Consider the following 18,789-nt stretch of genomic DNA (forward strand, 5'->3'; position numbering starts at 1 on the left):
CGAGTTAGTGTGAGCGTACGGGTTAGGGTTAGGGGACGGGTGAGGGGAAGGCTTCGGGGAAGGGTTAGGGTTAGGGTTCGGGCTAGGGTTAGGGTTAGGGGACGGGGACGGTTTAGGGTCCAGGTGAGGGTACGACAACACTTTAGGGGGAGCGTACGTGTGAGGGCGCTGGTTAGTGTGAGCGTACGGGTTAGGATTATGGGACGGGTGAGAGGAAGGCTTCGGGGAAGGGTTAGGGTTAGGGTTCGGGCTAGGGTTAGGGTTAGGGGACGGGGACGGTTTAGGGTCCAGTTGAGGGTAAGACAGCGCATTAGGGGGAGGGTACGTGTGAGGCCGCGGGTTAGTGTGAGCGTACGGGTTAGGATTAGGGGACGGGTGAGTGGAAGGCTTCGGGGAAGGTTTAGGGTTAGGGTTCGGGCTAGGGTTAGGGTTAGGGGACGGGGACGGTTTAGGTTCCAGGTGAGGGAAGGACAACGGTTTAGGGGGAGCATACGTGTGAGGGCACGGGTTAGTGTGAGCGTACGGGTTAGGGTTAGGGTACGGGTGAGGGGAAGGCTTCGGGGAAGGGTTAGGGTTAGGGTTCGGGCTAGGGTTAGGTTTAGGGGACGGGGACGGTTTAGGGTCCAGGTGAGGGTACGACAACACTTTAGGGGGAGCGTACGTGTGAGGGCGCTGGTTAGTGTGAGCGTACGGGTTAGGATTATGGGACGGGTGAGGGGAAGGCTTAGGGTTAGTGTTCCGGCTAGGGTTAGGGGACGGGGACGGGGACGGTTTAGGGTCCAGTTGAGGGTAAGACAGCGCATTACGGGGAGGGTACGTGTGAGGGCGCGGGTTAGTGTGAGCGTACGGGTTAGGATTAGGGGACGGGTGAGGGGAAGGCTTCGGGGAAGGGTTAGGTTTAGGGTTTAGGCTAGGGTTAGGGTTAGGAGACAGTGATGGTTTAGGGTCCAGGTGAGGGTACGACAACGGTTTAGGGGGAGCGTACGTGTGAGGGCGCGGGTGAGTGTGAGCGTACGGGTTAGGATTAGGGGATGGGTGAGGGGAAGGCTTCGGGGAAGGGTTAGGTTTAGGGTTCGGGCTAGGGTTAGGGTTAGGGGACGGGGACGGTTTAGGGTCCAGGTGAGGGTACGACAACGCTTTAGGGGGAGCGAATGTGTGAGGTTGCGGGTTCGTGCGAGCGTACGGGTTAGGATTAGGGGACGGGTGAGGGGAAGGCTTCGTGGAAAGGTTAGGGTTAAGGTTCGGCCTAGGGTTAGGGTTAGGGGACGGGGACGATTTAGGGTCCAGGTGAGGGTACGACAACGGTTTAGGGGGAGCGTACGTGTGAGGGCGCGAGTTAGTGTGAGCGTACGGGTTAGGGTTAGGGGACGGGTGAGGGGAAGGCTTCGGGGAAGGGTTAGGGTTAGGGTTCGGGCTAGGGTTAGGGTTAGGGGATGGGGACGGTTTAGGGTCCAGGTGAGGGTACGACAACACTTTAGGGGGAGCGTACGTGTGAGGGCGCTGGTTAGTGTGAGCGTACGGGTTAGGATTATGGGACGGGTGAGACGAAGGCTTCGGAGAAGGGTTAGTGTTAGGGTTCGGGCTAGGGTTAGCGTTAGGGGACGGGGACGGTTTAGGGTCCAGGTGAGGGTACGACAACGGTTTAGGGGGAGCGAATCTGTGAGGGCGCGGGTTAGTGTGAGGGTACGGGTTAGCTTTAGGGGACGGGTGAGGGGAAGGCTTCGGGGAAGGGTTAGGGCTAGGGTTCGGGCTAGGGATAGGGTTAGGGGACGTGGACTGTTTAGGGTCCAGGTGAGGGTACGACAACGGTTTAGGGGGAGCATACGTGTGTGGGCGCGGGTTAGTGTGAGCGTACGGGTTAGGATTAGGGGAAGGGTGAGGGGAAGACTTTGGGGAAGGGTTAGGTTTAGGGTTCAGGCTAGGGTTAGGGTTAGGAGACAGTGATGGTTTAGGGTCCAGGTGAGGGTACGACAACGCTTTAGGGGGAGCGAATGTGTGAGGTTGCGGGTTCGTGTGAGCGTACGGGTTAGGATTAGGGGACGGGTGAGGGGAAGGCTTCGTGGAAAGGTTAGGGTTAAGGTTCGGGCTAGGGTTATGGTTAGGGGACGGGGACGATTTAAGGTCCAGGTGAGGGAAGGACAACGGTTTAGGGGGAGCGTACGTGTGAGGGCGCGGATTAGTGTGAGCGTACGGGTTAGGGTTAGGGGACGGGTGAGGGGAAGGCTTCGGGGAAGGGTTAGGGTTAGGGTTCGGGCTAGGTTTAGGTTTAGGGGACGGGGACGGTTTAGGGTCCAGGTGAGGATACGACAACACTTTAGGGGGAGCGTACGTGTAAGGGCGCTGGTTAGTGTGAGCATACGGGTTAGGATTCTGGGACGGGTGAGGGGAAGGCTTCGGGGAAGGGTTAGGGTTAGGGTTCGTGCTAGGGTTAGGGTTAGGGGACAGGGACGGTTTAGGGTACAGTTGAGGGTAAGACAGCGCATTAGGGGGAGGGTACGTGTGAGGGCGCGGGTTAGTGTGAGCGTACGGGTAAGGATTAGGGGACGGGTGAGGGGATGGCTTCGGGGAAGAGTTAGGGTTAGGGTTCGGGCTAGGGTTAGGGTTAGGGGACGGGGACGGTTTAGGGTCCAGGTGAGGGTACGACAACGCTTTAGGGGGAGCGTACATGTGAGGGCGCGGGTTCGTGTGAGCGTATGGGTTAGGATTAGGGGACGGGTGAGGGGAAGGCTTCGGGGAAGTGTTAGCGTTAGGGTTCGGGCTAGGTTTAGGGTTAGGGGACGGGGACGGTTTAGGGTCCAGGTGAGGGTACGACAATGGTTTAGGGGGAGCGAATCTGTGAGGGCGCGGGTTAGTGTGAGGGTACGGGTTAGGTTTAGGGGACGGGTGAGGGGAAGGCTTCGGGGAAGGGTTAGGGCTAGGGTTCGGGCTAGGGATAGGGTTAGGGGACGTGGACTGTTTAGGGTCCAGGTGAGGGTACGACAACAGTTTAGGGGGAGCATACGTGTGTGGGCGCGGGTTAGTGTGAGCGTACGGGTTAGGATTAGGGGAAGGGTGAGGGGAAGACTTCGGGGAAGGGTTAGGTTTAGGGTTCAGGCTAGGGTTAGGGTTAGGAGACAGTGATGGTTTAGGGTCCAGGTGAGGGTACGACAACGCTTTAGGGGGAGCGAATGTGTGAGGTTGCGGGTTCGTGTGAGCGTACGGGTTAGGATTAGGGGACGGGTGAGGGGAAGGCTTCGTGGAAAGGTTAGGGTTAAGGTTCGGGCTAGGGTTATGGTTAGGGGACGGGGACGATTTAGGGTCCAGGTGAGGGAAGGACAATGGTTTAGGGGGAGCGTACGTGTGAGGGCGCGGATTAGTGTGAGCGTACGGGTTAGGGTTAGGGGACGGGTGAGGGGAAGGCTTCGGGGAAGTGTAAGGGTTAGGGTTCGGGCTAGGGTTAGGTTTAGGGGACGGGGACGGTTTAGGGTCCAGGTGAGGGTACGACAACACTTTAGGGGGAGCGTACGTGTAAGGGCGCTGGTTAGTGTGAGCGTACGGGTTAGGATTATGGGACGGGTGAGGGGAAGGCTTCGGGGAAGGGTTAGGGTTAGGGTTCGTGCTAGGGTTAGGTTTAGGGGACAGGGACGGTTTAGGGTACAGTTGAGGGTAAGACAGCGCATTAGGGGGAGGGTACGTGTGAGGGCGTGGGTTAGTGTGAGCGCACGGGTAAGGATTAGGGGACGGGTGAGGGGAAGGCTTCGGGGAAGAGTAAGGGTTAGGGTTCGGGCTAGGGTTAGGGTTAGGGGACGGGGACGGTTTCGGGTCCAGTTGAGGCTACGACAGCGGTTTAAGTGGAGGGTACGTGTGAGGGTGTGGATTAGTGTGAGCGTATGGTTTAGGATTAGGGGACGGTGAGGGGAAGGCTTCGGGGAAGGGTTATGGATAGGGTTCGGGCTAGGGTTAGGATTAGGGGACGGGGACGGTTTAGGGTCCAGGTGAGGGTACGACAACGTTTTAGGGGGAGCGTACGTGGGAGGGCAAGGGTTAGTGTGAGCGTACGGGTTAGGATTAGGGGACGGGTGAGGGGAAGGCTTCGGGGAAGGGTTACAGTTAGGGTTTGGGCTAGGGTTAGGGTTAGGGACGGGGACGGTTTAGGGTCCAGGTGAGGGTACGTCAGCGGTTTAGGGGGAGCGTACGTGTGAGGGCGCGGGTTAGTGTGAGCATACGGGTTAGGATTAGGGGACGGGTGAGGGGAAGGTTTCGGGGAAGGGTTAGGGTTAGGGTTCGGGCTAGGGTTAGGGTTAGGGGACGGGGACGGGGACGGTTTAGGGTCCAGGTGAGGGTATGACAACGGTTTAGGGGGAGCGAACGTGTGAGGGCGTGGGTTAGTGTGAGTGTACGGTTAGGATTAGGTGACGGGTGAGGGGAAGGTTTCGGGGAAGGGTAAGGGTTAGGGTTCGGTCTAGGGTTAGGGTTAGGGAACGGGGACTGTTTAGGGTCCAGGTGAGGGTACCACAAAGGTTTAGGGGGAGCGTACGTGTGATGGCGCGGGTTAGTGTGAGCGTACGGGTTAGGATTAGGGGACGGGTGAGGGGAAGGTTTCGGGGAAGGGTTAAGGTTATGTTTCGGGCTAGGTTTACGGTTAGGGGACGGGGACGGTTTAGGGTCCAGGTGAGGGTACGACAACGGTTTAGGAGGAGCGAAAGTGTGAGGGCGCGGGTTAGTGTGAGGGTACGGGTTAGGATTAGTTGACAGGTGAGGGGAAAGGTTCGGTGAAGTGTTAGGGTTAGGGTTCGGGCTAGGGTTAGGGCTAGGGTACGGGGACGGTTTATGGTCCAGGTGAGGGTACGACAACGGTTTAGGGGGAGCGTACGTGTGAGGGCGCGGCTTAGTGTGAGCGTACGGGTTAGGATTAGGGGACGGTTGAAGGGAAGGCTTTGGGAAAGGGTTAGGATTAGGGTTCGGGCTAGGGATAGGTTTATGGGATGGGGACGGTTCAGGGTCCAGGTGAGGGTATGACAACGCTTTAGGGGGAGCGTACGTGTGAGGGCACGGGTTAGTGTGAGCGTACGGGTTAGGATTAGGGGACGTGTTAGGGGAAGGCTTCGGGGAAGTGTTAGGGTTAGGGTTCGGGCTAGGGTTAGGGTTAGGGTACGGGGACGGTTTAGGGTCTAGGTGAGGGTACGACAAAGCTTCAGGGGGAGCGTACATGTGAGGGCGTGGGTTAGTGTGAGCGTACGGGTTAGGATTAGGGGACGGGTAAGGGGAAGGCTTCGGGGAAGGGTTAGGGTTAGGGTTGGGGCTAGGGTTAGGGTTAGGGACGGGGACGGTTTAGGGTCCAGGTGAGGGTACGACAACGGTTTAGGGGGAGCGTACGTGTGAGGGCGCGGGTTAGTGTGAGCGTACGGGTTAGGATTAGGGGAGGGGTGAGTGGAAGGCTTCGGGGAAGGTTTAGGGTTAGGGTTCGGGCTAGGGTTACCGTTAGGGGACGGGGACGGTTTAGGGTCCAGGTGAGGGTACGACAACGGTTTAGGGGGAGCGTAAGTGTGAGGTCGTGGGTTAGTGTGAGCGTCCGAGTTAGGATTAGGGGACGGGTGAGTGGAAGGCTTCGGGGAAGTGTTAGGGTTAGGGTTCGGGCTAGGCTTAGGGTTAGGGGACAGGGACGGTTTAGGGTCCAGGTGAGGGTACGACAACGGTTTAGGGGGAGCGAATCTGTGAGGGCGCATGTTAGTGTGAGCGTACGGGTTAGGATTAGGGGACGGGTGAGGGGAAGGCTTCTGGGAAGAGTTAGGGATAGGGTTCTGGCTAGGGTTAGGGTTAGGGGACGGGGACAGTTTAGGGTCCAGGTGAGGGTACGACAACGCATAAGGGGGAGCGTACGTTTGAGGGTGCGTGTTAGTGTGAGCATACGGGTTAGGATTAGGGGACGGGTGAGGGGAAGGCTTCGGGGAAGGGGAAGGGTTAGGTTTCGGGCTATGGTTAGGGTTAGGGAAAGGGGAATGTTTAGGGTCCAGGTGAGGGTACCACAAAGTTTTACGGGGAGCGTACGTGTGATGGCGCGGGTTAGTGTGAGCGTACGGTTTAGGATTAGGGGACAGGTGAGGGGAAGGTTTCGGGGAAGGGTTAAGGTTATGTTTCGGGCTAGGTTTAGGGTTAGGGGACGGGGACGGTTTAGGGTCCAGGTGAGGGTACTACAACTGTTTATGGGGAGCGTACGTTTGAGGGCGTGGGTTAGTTTGAGGGTACGGGTTAGGATTAGGGGACGGGTTAGGGGAAGGCTTCGGGGAAGGGTTAGGTTTAGAGTTCGGGCTAGGGTTAAGGTTAGGGGACGGGGATGGTTTAGGGTCCAGGTGAGGGTAAGACAACGGTTTAGGGGGAGGGTACGTGTGAGGGGGCAGGTTAGTTTGAGCGTACGGGTTAGGATTAGGGGACGGGTGAGGGGAAGGCTTCGGGGAAGGGTTAGGTTTAGGGTTCGTGCTAGGGTTAGGGTTAGGGGACGGGGACGGTTTAGGGTCCAGGTGAGGGTACGACAACGGTTTAGGAGGAGCGAACGTGTGAGGGCGCGGGTTAGTGTGAGGGTACGGGTTAGGATTAGGTGACAGGTGAGGGGAAAGGTTCGTTGAAGTGTTAGGGTTAGGGTTCGGGCTAGGGTTAGGGCTAGGGTACGGGGACGGTTTATGGTCCAGGTGAGGGTAAGACAACGGTTTAGGGGGAGCGTACATGTGAGGGCGTGGGTTAGTGTGAGCGTACGGGTTAGGATTAGGGGACGGGTGAGGGGAAGGCTTCGGGGAAGGGTTAAGGTTATGTTTCGGGCTAGGGTTAGGGTTAGGGGACGGGGACTGTTTCGGTTCCAGTTGAGGGTACGAGAGTAGTTTAGGGTGAGTGTATGTGTGAGGGTGCGGGTTAGTGTGAGCGTACGGGTTAGGATTATGGGACGGGTGAGGGGAAGGCTTAGGGGAAGGGTTAGGGTTAGGGTTCGGGCTAGGCTTAGTGTTAGGGGACGGGGACGGTTTAGGGTCCAGTTGAGTGTAAGACAGCGCATTAGGGGGAGGGTACGTGTGAGGGCGCGGGTTAGTGTGAGCGTACGGGTTAGGATTAGGGGACGGATGAGGGGAAGGCTTCGGGGAAGGGTTAGGGCTAGGGTTCGGGCTAGGGTTAGGGTTAGGGGACGTGGACTGTTTAGGGTCCAGGTGAGGGTACGACAACGGTTTAGGGGGAGCATACGTGTGTGGGCGCGGGTTAGTGTGAGCGTACGGGTTAGGATTAGGGGAAGGGTGAGGGGAAGACTTCGGGGAAGGGTTAGGTTTAGGGTTCAGGCTAGGGTTAGGGTTAGGAGACAGTGATGGTTTAGGGTCCAGGTGAGGGTACGACAACGCTTTAGGGGGAGCGAATGTGTGAGATTGCGGGTTCGTGTGAGCGTACGGGTTAGGATTAGGGGACGGGTGAGGGGAAGGCTTCGTGGAAAGGTTAGGGTTATGGTTCGGGCTAGGGTTAGGGTTAGGGGACGGGGACGATTTAGGGTCCAGGTGAGGGTACGACAATGGTCTAGGGGGAGCGTACGTGTGAGGGCACGGGTTAGTGTGAGCTTACGGGTTAGGATTAGGGGACGGGTGAGGGGAAGGCTTCGGGGAAGGGTTAGGGTTAGGGTTCGGGCTAGGGTTAGGGTTAGGGGACGGGGACGGTTTCGGGTCCAGTTGAGGGTACGACAACGGTTTAGGGGGAGCGTATGTGTGAGGGCGCGGGTTAGTGTGAGCGTACGGGTTAGGATTAGGGAACGGGTTATGGGAAGGCATTGGGGAAGGGTTAGCGTTAGCGTTCGGGCAAGGGTTAGGGTTAGGGGACGGGGACGGTTTAGGGTCCAGGTGAGGGTACGCAACGGTTTAGGGGGATCGTACATGTGAGGGCGCGGGTTAGTGTGAGCGTTCGGTTTAGGATTAGGGGACGGGTGACGGGAAGGCTTCGGGGAAGTGTTAGGGTTAGGGTTCGGGCTAGGGTTAGGGTTAGGGGACGGGGATGGTTTAGGGTCCAGGTGAGGGTATGACAACGGTTTAGGGTGTGTGTACGTGTGAGGGCGCGGGTTAGTGTGAGCGTACGGGTTAGGATTAGGGGACGGGTGAGGGGAAGGCTTCAGGGAAGGGTTAGGGATAGGGTTCGGGCTAGGTTTACGGTTAGGGTACGGGGACGGTTTAGGGTCCAAGTGAGGGTACGACAACGGTTGAGGGGTAGCGTACGTGTGAGGGCGCGGGTTAGTGTGAGCGTACGGGTTAATATTAGGGGACGGGTGAGGGGAAGGCTTCGGGGAAGGGTTAGGGATAGGGTCCGGGCTAGTGTTAGGGTTAGGGGACGGGGACAATTTTTGGTCCAGGTGAGGGTACGACAACGCTTTAGGGGGAGCATACATGTGAGGGCGTGAGTTAGTGTGAGCGTACAGGTTAGGATTAGGTGTTGGTGAGGGGAAGGCTTCGGGGGAGGGTTAGGGTTAGGGTTCGGGCTTGGGATAGGTTTAGGGGACGGGGACGGTTTAGGGTCCAGGTGAGGGTACGACAATGGTTGAGGGGGAGCGTACGTGTGAGGGCACGGGTTAGTGTGAGCGTACGGGTTAGGATTAGGGGCCGGGTGAGGGGAAGGCTTCGGGGAAGGGTTAGGATTAGGGTTCGGGCTAGGGATAGGTTTAGGGGATGGGGACGGTTCAGGGTCCAGGTGAGGGTATGACAACGCTTTAGGGGGAGCGTACGTGTGAGGGCACGGGTTAGTGTGAGTGTACGGGTTAGGATTAGGGGACGTGTTAGGGGAAGGCTTCGGGGAAGTGTTAGGGTTAGGGTTCGGGCTAGGGTTAGGGTTAGGGGACGGGGACGGTTTAGGGTCCAGGTGAGGGTACGACAAAGCTTTAGGGGGAGCGTACGTGTGAGGGCGCGGGTTAGTGTGAGCGTACGGGTTAGGATTAGGGGACGGGTGAGTGGAAGGCTTCGGGGAAGGGTTAGGGTTAGGGTTCGGGCTAGGGTTAGGGTTAGGGGACGGGGACGGTTTAGGGTCCAGGTGAGGGTACGACAACGGTTTAGGGGGAGCGAATCTGTGAGGGCGCGGGTTAGTGTGAGGGTACGGGTTAGGTTTAGGGGACGGGTGAGGGGAAGGCTTCGGGGAAGGGTTAGGGTTAGGGTTCGGGCTAGGGTTAGGGGTAGGGGACGGGGACGGTTTAGGGTCCAGGTGAGGGTACGACAACGCTTTAGGGGGAGCGTACGTGTGAGGGCGCGTGTGAGTGTGAGCGTACGGGTTAGGATTAGCGGACGTTTGAGGGGAAGGCTTCGGGGAAGGGTTAGGGTTAGGGTTCGGGCTTCGGTTAGGGTTAGGGGACGGGGACGGTTTAGGGTCCAGGTGAGGGTACGACAACGCTTTAGGGGGAGCGTACGTGTGAGGTTGCGGGTTCGTGTGAGCGTACGGGTTAGGATTAGGGGACGGGTGAGGGGAAGGCTTCGTGGAAAGGTTAGGGTTAAGGTTCGGGCTAGGGTTAGGGTTAGGGGACGGGGACGATTTAGGGTCCAGGTGAGGGTACGACAACGGTTTAGGGGGAGCGTACGTGTGAGGGCGCGAGTTAGTGTGAGCGTACGGGTTAGGATTAGGGGACGGGTGAGTGGAAGGCTTCGGGGAAGGGTTAGGGTTAGGGTTTGGGCTAGGGTTAGGGTTAGGGGACGGGGACGGTTTAGGGTCCAGGTGAGGGAAGGACAACGGTTTAGGGGGAGCATACGTGTGAGGGCGCGGCTTAGTGTGAGCGTACGGGTTAGGGTTAGGGGACGGGTGAGAGGAAGGCTTCGGGGAAGGGTTAGGGTTAGGTTTCGGACTAGGGTTAGGTTTAGGGGACGGGGAATGTTTAGGGTCCAGGTGAGGGTACGACAACACTTTAAGGGGAGCGTACGTGTGAGGGTGCTGGTTAGTGTGAGCGTACGGGTTAGGATTAGGGGACGGGTGAGTGGAAGGCTTCGGGGAAGAGTTAGGGTAAGGGTTCGGGCTAGGGTTAGGGTTAGGGGACGGGGACGGTTTAGGGTCCAGGTGAGGGTACGACAACGCATAAGGGGGAGCGTACGTTTGAGGGTGCGGGTTAGTGTGAGCATACGGGTTAGGATTAGGGGACGGGTGAGGGGAAGGCTTCGGGGAAGGGGAAGGGTTAGGGTTCGGGCTATGGTTAGGGTTAGAGAACGGGGACTGTTTAGGGTCCAGGTGAGGGTACCACAAAGTTTTACGGGGAGCGTACGTGTGATGGCGCGGGTTAGTGTGAGCGTACGGGTTAGGATTAGGGGACGGGTGAGGGGAAGGTTTCGGGGAAGGGTTAAGGTTATGTTTCGGGCTAGGTTTAGGGTTAGGGGACGGGGACGGTTTAGGGTCCAGGTGAGGGTACTACAACTGTTTATGGGGAGCGTACGTTTGAGGGCGTGGGTTAGTTTGAGGGTACGGTTTAGGATTAGGGGACGGGTTAGGGGAAGACTTCGGGGAAGGGTTAGGTTTAGAGTTCGGGGTAGGGTTAAGGTTAGGGGACGGGGATGGTTTAGGGTCCAGGTGAGGGTAAGACAACGGTTTAGGTGGAGGGTACGTGTGAGGGGGCAGGTTAGTTTGAGCGTACGGGTTAGGATTAGGGGACGGTTGAAGGGAAGGCTTTGGGAAAGGGTTAGGATTAGGGTTCGGGCTAGGGATAGGTTTAGGGGATGGGGACGGTTCAGGGTCCAGGTGAGGGTATGACAACGCTTTAGGGGGAGCGTACGTGTGAGGGCGTGGGTTAGTGTGAGCGTACGGGTTAGGATTAGGGGACGGGTGAGGGGAAGGCTTCGGGGAAGGGTTAGGTTTAGGGTTCGGACTAGGGTTAGGGTTAGGGGACGGGGACTGTTTAGGGTCCAGGTGAGGGTATGACAACGCTTTAGGGGGAGCGAATGTGTGAGGTTGCGGGTTCGTGTGAGCGTACGGTTTAGGATTATGGGAAGGGTGAGGGGAAGGCTTCGTGGAAAGGTTAGGGTTAAGGTTCGGGCTAGGGTTAAGGTTAGGGGACGGGGACGATTTAGGGTCCAGGTGAGGGTACGACAACGGTTTAGGGGGAGCGTACGTGTGAGGGCGCGAGTTAGTGTTAGCGTACGGGTTAGGATTAGGGGACAGGTGAGGGGAAGGCTTCGGGGAAGGGTTAGGGTTAGGGTTCGGGCTAGGGTTAGGGTTAGGGGACGGGGACGGTTTAGGGTCCAGGTGAGGGAAGGACAACGGTTTAGGGGGAGGATACGTGTGAGGGCGCGTGTTAGTGTGAGCGTACGGGTTAGGGTTAGGGGACGGGTGAGGGGAAGGCTTCGGGGAAGGGTTAGGGTTAGGGTTCGGGCTAGGGTTAGGGTTAGGGTACGGGGACGGTTTAGGGTCCAGGTGACGGTATGACAACGGTTTAGGGGGAGCGAATCTGTGAGGGCGCGGGTTAGTGTGAGGGTACGGGGTAGGATTAGGGGATGGGTGAGGGGAAGGCTTCGGGGAAGGGTTAGGGCTAGGGTTCGGGCTAGGGTTAGGGTTAGGGGACGTGGACTGTTTAGGGTCCAGGTGAGGGTACGACAACGGTTTAGGGGGAGCATACGTGTGTGGGCGCAGGTTAGTGTGAGCGTACGGGTTAGGATTAGGGGACGGGTGAGGGGAAGACTTCGGGGAAGGGTTAGGGTTAGGGTTCAGGCTAGGGTTAGTGTTAGGAGACAGTGATGTTTTAGGGTCCAGGTGAGGGTACGACAACGGTTTAGGGGGAGCGTACGTGTGAGGGCGCTGGTTAGTGTGAGCGTACGGGTTAGGATTAGGGGACGGGTGAGGGGAAGGCTTCGGGGAAGGGTTAGGGTTAGGGTTCGGGCTTCGGTTAGGGTTAGGGGACGGGGACGGTTTAGGGTCCAGGTGAGGGTACGACAACGCTTTAGGGGGAGCGTACGTGTGAGGGCGCGGGTTAGTGTGAGCGTACGGGTTAGGATTAGGGGACGGGTGAGGGGAAGGCTTCGGGGAAGAGTTAGTGTTAGGGTTCGTGCTAGGGTTAGGGTTAGGGGACGGGGACGGTTTAGGGTCCAGGTGAGGGTACGACAACGCATAAGGGGGAGCGTACGTTTGAGGGTGCGGGTTAGTGTGAGCGTACGGGTTAGGATTAGGGGACAGGTGAGGGGAAGGCTTCGGGGAAGGAGAAGGGTTAGGGTTCGGGCTATGTTTAGGGTTAGGGAACGGGGACTGTTTAGGGTCCAGGTGAGGGTACCACAAAGTTTTACGGGGAGCGTACGTGTGATGGCGCGGGTTAGTGTGAGCGTACGGGTTAGGATTAGGGGACGGGTGAGGGGAAGGCTTCGGGGAATGGTTAAGGTTATGTTTCGGGCTAGGGTTAGGGTTAGGGGACGGGGACTGTTTCGGATCCAGTTGAGGGTACGAGAGTAGTTTAGGGTTAGTGTATGTGTGAGGGTGTGGGTTAGTGTGAGCGTACGGGTTAGGATTAGGGGACGGGTGAGTGGAAGGCTTCGGGGAAGGGTTAGGGTTACGGTTTGGGCTAGGGTTAGGGTTAGGGGACGGGGACGGTTTAGGGTCTAGTTTAGGGTACGACAACGGTTTAGGGGGAGCGTACGTGTGAGGGCGCGGCTTAGTGTGAGCGTAAGGGTTAGGATTAGGGGACGGGTGAGGGGAAGGCTTCGGGGAAGTGTTAGGTTTAGGGTTCGGGCTAGGGTTAGGTTTAGGGGACGGGGACGGTTTAGAGTCAAGGTGAGGGTACGACAATGGTTTAGGGGGAGCGTACGTGTGAGGGCGCGGGTTAGTGTGAGCGTACGGGTTAGGATTAGGGGAAGGGTGAGGGGAAGGCTTCAGGGAAGTGTTAGGTTTAGGGTTCGGGCTAGGGTTAGGGTTAAGGGACGAGGACGGTTTAGGGTCCAGGTGAGGGTACCACAACGGTTTAGGGGGAGCGTACGTGGGAGAGCGTGGTTTAGTGTGAGCGTACGGGTTAGGATTAGGGGACGGGTGAGGGGAAGGCTTCGGGGAAGGGTTAGGTTTAGGGTTCGGGCTAGGGTCAGGGCGCGGGGACGGGGACGGTTTAGGGTCCAGGTGAGGGTACGACAACGGTTTATGGGGAGCGTACGTGTGAGGGCGCGGGTTAGAGTGAGCGTACGGGTTAGGATTAGGGGACGGGTGAGGGGAAGGCTTCGGGGAAGGGTTAGGGTTAGGGTTCGGGCTAGGGTTAGGGTTAGGGGACGGGGACGGTTTAGGGTCCAGGTGAGGGTACGACAACGGTTTAGGGGAAGCGTACGTGTGAGGGCACGGGTTAGTGTGAGGGTATGGGTTAGGATTAGAGGACGGGTGAGGGGAAGGCTTCGGGGAAGTGTTAGACTTATGGTTCGGGCTAGGGTTAGCGTTAGGGGACGGGGACGGTTTAGGGTCCAGGTGAGGGTACGACAACGGTTTAGGGGGAGCGTAAGTGTGAGGTCGTGGGTTAGTGTGAGCGTCCGGGTTAGGATTACGGGACGGGTGAGGGGAAGGCTTCGGGGAAGGGTTAGGGTTAGGGTTCGGGCTAGGGTTAGGGTTCGGGGACGGGGACGGTTTAGGGTCCAGGTGAGGGTACGACAACGGTTTAGGGGGAGCGAATCTGTGAGGGCGCGGGTTAGTGTGAGCGTACGGTTTAGGATTAGGGGACGGGTGAGGGGAAGGCTTCGGGGAAGAGTTAGGGCTAGGGTTCGGGCTAGGGTTAGGGTTAGGGGACGTGGACTGTTTAGGGTCCAGGTGAGGGTACGACAACGGTTTAGGGGGAGCATACATGTGTGGGCGCGGGTTAGTGTGAGCGTACGGGTTAGGGTTAGGGGACGGGTGAGGGGAAGGCTTCGGGGAAGGGTTAGGGTTAGGGTTCGGGCTAGGGTTAGGGTTAGGGGACGGGGACGGTTTAGGGTCCAGTTGAGGGTAAGACAGCGCATTAGGGGGAGGGTACGTGTGAGGGCGTGGGTTAGTGTGAGCGTACGGGTTAGGATTAGGGGACGGGTGAGGGGAAGGCTTCGGGGAAGAGTTAGGGCTCGGGTTCGGGCTAGGGTTAGGGTTAGGGGACGTGGACTGTTTAGGGTCCAGGTGAGGGTACGACAACGGTTTAGGGGGAGCATACGTGTGTGGGCGCGGGTTAGTGTGAGCGTACGGGTTAGGATTAGGGGAAGGGTGAGGGGAAGACTTCGGGGAAGGGTTAGGTTTAGGGTTCAGGCTAGGGTTAGGGTTAGGAGACAGTGATGGTTTAGGGTCCAGGTGAGTGTACGACAACGCTTTAGGGGGAGCGAATGTGTGAGATTGCGGGTTCGTGTGAGCGTACGGGTTAGGATTAGGGGACGGCTGAGGGGAAGGCTTCGTGGAAAGGTTAGGGTTAAGGTTCGGGCTAGGGTTAGGGTTAGGGGACGGGGACGATTTAGGGTCCAGGTGAGGGTACGACAATGGTCTAGGGGGAGCGTACGTGTGAGGGCACGGGTTAGTGTGAGCTTACGGGTTAGGATTAGGGGACGGGTTATGGGAAGGCTTTGGGGAAGGGTTAGGGTTAGGGTTCGGGCTAGGGTTAGGGTTAGGGGACGGGGACGGTTTCGGGTCCAGTTGAGGGTACGACAACGGTTTAGGGGGAGCGTATGTGTGAGGGCGCGGGTTAGTGTGAGCGTACGGGTTAGGATTAGGGAACGGGTTATGGGAAGGCTTTGGGGAAGGGTTAGCGTTAGCGTTCGGGCAAGGGTTAGGGTTAGGGGACGGGGACGGTTTAGGGTCCAGGTGAGGGTACGCAACGGTTTAGGGGGTGTGTACGTGTGAGGGCACGGGATAGTGTGAGCGTACGGGTTAGGATTAGGGGACGGGTGAGGGGAAGGCTTCAGGGAAGGGTTAGGGATAGGGTTCGGGCTAGGTTTACAGTTAGGGTACGGGGACGGTTTAGGGTCCAAGTGAGGGTACGACAACGGTTGAGGGGTAGCGTACGTGTGAGGGCGCGGGTTAGTGTGAGCGTACGGGTTAGGTTTCGGGGACGGGTGAGGGGAAGGCTTCGGGGAAGGGTTAGGGATAGGGTCCGGGCTAGTGTTAGGGTTAGGGGACGGGGACAATTTTTGGTCCAGGTGAGGGTACGACAACGCTTTAGGGGGAGCATACATGTGAGGGCGTGAGTTAGTGTGAGCGTACGGGTTAGGATTAGGTGTGGGTGAGGGGAAGGCTTCGGGGGAGGGTTAGGTTTAGGGTTCGGGCTAGGGTTAGGTTTAGGGGACGGGGACGGTTTAGGGTCCAGGTGAGGTTACGACAATGGTTGAGGGGGAGCGTACGTGTGAGGGCACGGGTTAGTGTGAGCGTACGGGTTAGGATTAGGGGCCGGGTGAGGGGAAGGCTTCGGGGAAGAGTTAGTGTTAGGGTTCGTGCTAGGGTTAGGGTTAGGGGACGGGGACGGTTTAGGGTCCAGGTGAGGGTACGACAACGCATAAGGGGGAGCGTACGTTTGAGGGTGCGGGTTAGTGTGAGCGTACGGGTTAGGATTAGGGGACGGGTGAGGGGAAGGCTTCGGGGAAGGAGAAGGGTTAGGGTTCGGGCTATGTTTAGGGTTAGGGAACGGGGACTGTTTAGGGTCCAGGTGAGGGTACCACAAAGTTTTACGGGGAGCGTACGTGTGATGGCGCGGGTTAGTGTGAGCGTACGGGTTAGGATTAGGGGACGGGTGAGGGGAAGGCTTCGGGGAAGGGTTAAGGTTATGTTTCGGGCTAGGGTTAGGGTTAGGGGACGGGGACTGTTTCGGATCCAGTTGAGGGTACGAGAGTAGTTTAGGGTTAGTGTATGTGTGAGGGTGTGGGTTAGTGTGAGCGTACGGGTTAGGATTAGGGGACGGGTGAGTGGAAGGCTTCGGGGAAGGGTTAGGGTTACGGTTTGGGCTAGGGTTAGGGTTAGGGGACGGGGACGGTTTAGGGTCTAGTTTAGGGTACGACAACGGTTTAGGGGGAGCGTACGTGTGAGGGCGCGGCTTAGTGTGAGCGTAAGGGTTAGGATTAGGGGACGGGTGAGGGGAAGGCTTCGGGGAAGTGTTAGGTTTAGGGTTCGGGCTAGGGTTAGGGTTAGGGGACGGGGACGGTTTAGAGTCAAGGTGAGGGTACGACAATGGTTTAGGGGGAGCGTACGTGTGAGGGCGCGGGTTAGTGTGAGCGTACGGGTTAGGATTAGGGGAAGGGTGAGGGGAAGGCTTCAGGGAAGTGTTAGGTTTAGGGTTCGGGCTAGGGTTAGGGTTAAGGGACGAGGACGGTTTAGGGTCCAGGTGAGGGTACCACAACGGTTTAGGGGGAGCGTACGTGGGAGAGCGTGGTTTAGTGTGAGCGTACGGGTTAGGATTAGGGGACGGGTGAGGGGAAGGCTTCGGGGAAGGGTTAGGTTTAGGGTTCGGGCTAGGGTCAGGGCGCGGGGACGGGGACGGTTTAGGGTCCAGGTGAGGGTACGACAACGGTTTATGGGGAGCGTACGTGTGAGGGCGCGGGTTAGAGTGAGCGTACGGGTTAGGATTAGGGGACGGGTGAGGGGAAGGCTTCGGGGAAGGGTTAGGGTTAGGGTTCGGGCTAGGGTTAGGGTTAGGGGACGGGGACGGTTTAGGGTCCAGGTGAGGGTACGACAACGGTTTAGGGGAAGCGTACGTGTGAGGGCACGGGTTAGTGTGAGGGTATGGGTTAGGATTAGAGGACGGGTGAGGGGAAGGCTTCGGGGAAGTGTTAGACTTAGGGTTCGGGCTAGGGTTAGCGTTAGGGGACGGGGACGGTTTAGGGTCCAGGTGAGGGTACGACAACGGTTTAGGGGGAGCGTAAGTGTGAGGTCGTGGGTTAGTGTGAGCGTCCGGGTTAGGATTACGGGACGGGTGAGGGGAAGGCTTCGGGGAAGGGTTAGGGTTAGGGTTCGGGCTAGGGTTAGGGTTCGGGGACGGGGACGGTTTAGGGTCCAGGTGAGGGTACGACAACGGTTTAGGGGGAGCGAATCTGTGAGGGCGCGGGTTAGTGTGAGCGTACGGTTTAGGATTAGGGGACGGGTGAGGGGAAGGCTTCGGGGAAGAGTTAGGGCTAGGGTTCGGGCTAGGGTTAGGGTTAGGGGACGTGGACTGTTTAGGGTCCAGGTGAGGGTACGACAACGGTTTAGGGGGAGCATACATGTGTGGGCGCGGGTTAGTGTGAGCGTACGGGTTAGGGTTAGGGGACGGGTGAGGGGAAGGCTTCGGGGAAGGGTTAGGGTTAGGGTTCGGGCTAGGGTTAGGGTTAGGGGACGGGGACGGTTTAGGGTCCAGTTGAGGGTAAGACAGCGCATTAGGGGGAGGGTACGTGTGAGGGCGTGGGTTAGTGTGAGCGTACGGGTTAGGATTAGGGGACGGGTGAGGGGAAGGCTTCGGGGAAGAGTTAGGGCTAGGGTTCGGGCTAGGGTTAGGGTTAGGGGACGTGGACTGTTTAGGGTCCAGGTGAGGGTACGACAACGGTTTAGGGGGAGCATACGTGTGTGGGCGCGGGTTAGTGTGAGCGTACGGGTTAGGATTAGGGGAAGGGTGAGGGGAAGACTTCGGGGAAGGGTTAGGTTTAGGGTTCAGGCTAGGGTTAGGGTTAGGAGACAGTGATGGTTTAGGGTCCAGGTGAGTGTACGACAACGCTTTAGGGGGAGCGAATGTGTGAGATTGCGGGTTCGTGTGAGCGTACGGGTTAGGATTAGGGGACGGCTGAGGGGAAGGCTTCGTGGAAAGGTTAGGGTTAAGGTTCGGGCTAGGGTTAGGGTTAGGGGACGGGGACGATTTAGGGTCCAGGTGAGGGTACGACAATGGTCTAGGGGGAGCGTACGTGTGAGGGCACGGGTTAGTGTGAGCTTACGGGTTAGGATTAGGGGACGGGTTATGGGAAGGCTTTGGGGAAGGGTTAGGGTTAGGGTTCGGGCTAGGGTTAGGGTTAGGGGACGGGGACGGTTTCGGGTCCAGTTGAGGGTACGACAACGGTTTAGGGGGAGCGTATGTGTGAGGGCGCGGGTTAGTGTGAGCGTACGGGTTAGGATTAGGGAACGGGTTATGGGAAGGCTTTGGGGAAGGGTTAGCGTTAGCGTTCGGGCAAGGGTTAGGGTTAGGGGACGGGGACGGTTTAGGGTCCAGGTGAGGGTACGCAACGGTTTAGGGGGTGTGTACGTGTGAGGGCACGGGATAGTGTGAGCGTACGGGTTAGGATTAGGGGACGGGTGAGGGGAAGGCTTCAGGGAAGGGTTAGGGATAGGGTTCGGGCTAGGTTTACAGTTAGGGTACGGGGACGGTTTAGGGTCCAAGTGAGGGTACGACAACGGTTGAGGGGTAGCGTACGTGTGAGGGCGCAGGCTAGTGTGAGCGCACGGGTTAGGTTTCGGGGACGGGTGAGGGGAAGGCTTCGGGGAAGGGTTAGGGATAGGGTCCGGGCTAGTGTTAGGGTTAGGGGACGGGGACAATTTTTGGTCCAGGTGAGGGTACGACAACGCTTTAGGGGGAGCATACATGTGAGGGCGTGAGTTAGTGTGAGCGTACGGGTTAGGATTAGGTGTGGGTGAGGGGAAGGCTTCGGGGGAGGGTTAGGTTTAGGGTTCGGGCTAGGGTTAGGTTTAGGGGACGGGGACGGTTTAGGGTCCAGGTGAGGTTACGACAATGGTTGAGGGGGAGCGTACGTGTGAGGGCACGGGTTAGTGTGAGCGTACGGGTTAGGATTAGGGGCCGGGTGAGGGGAAGGCTTCGGGGAAGGGTTAGGGTTAGGGTTTGGGCTAGGGTTAGGGTTAGGGACGGGGACGGTTTAGGGTCCAGGTGAGGGTACGACAACGGTTTAGGGGGAGCGTACG

The sequence above is a fragment of the Leucopleurus acutus genome (assembly GCF_964270905.1).
Source record: "Leucopleurus acutus genome assembly, chromosome: 19".
NCBI classification, from domain to species: domain Eukaryota; kingdom Metazoa; phylum Chordata; class Mammalia; order Artiodactyla; family Delphinidae; genus Leucopleurus; species Leucopleurus acutus.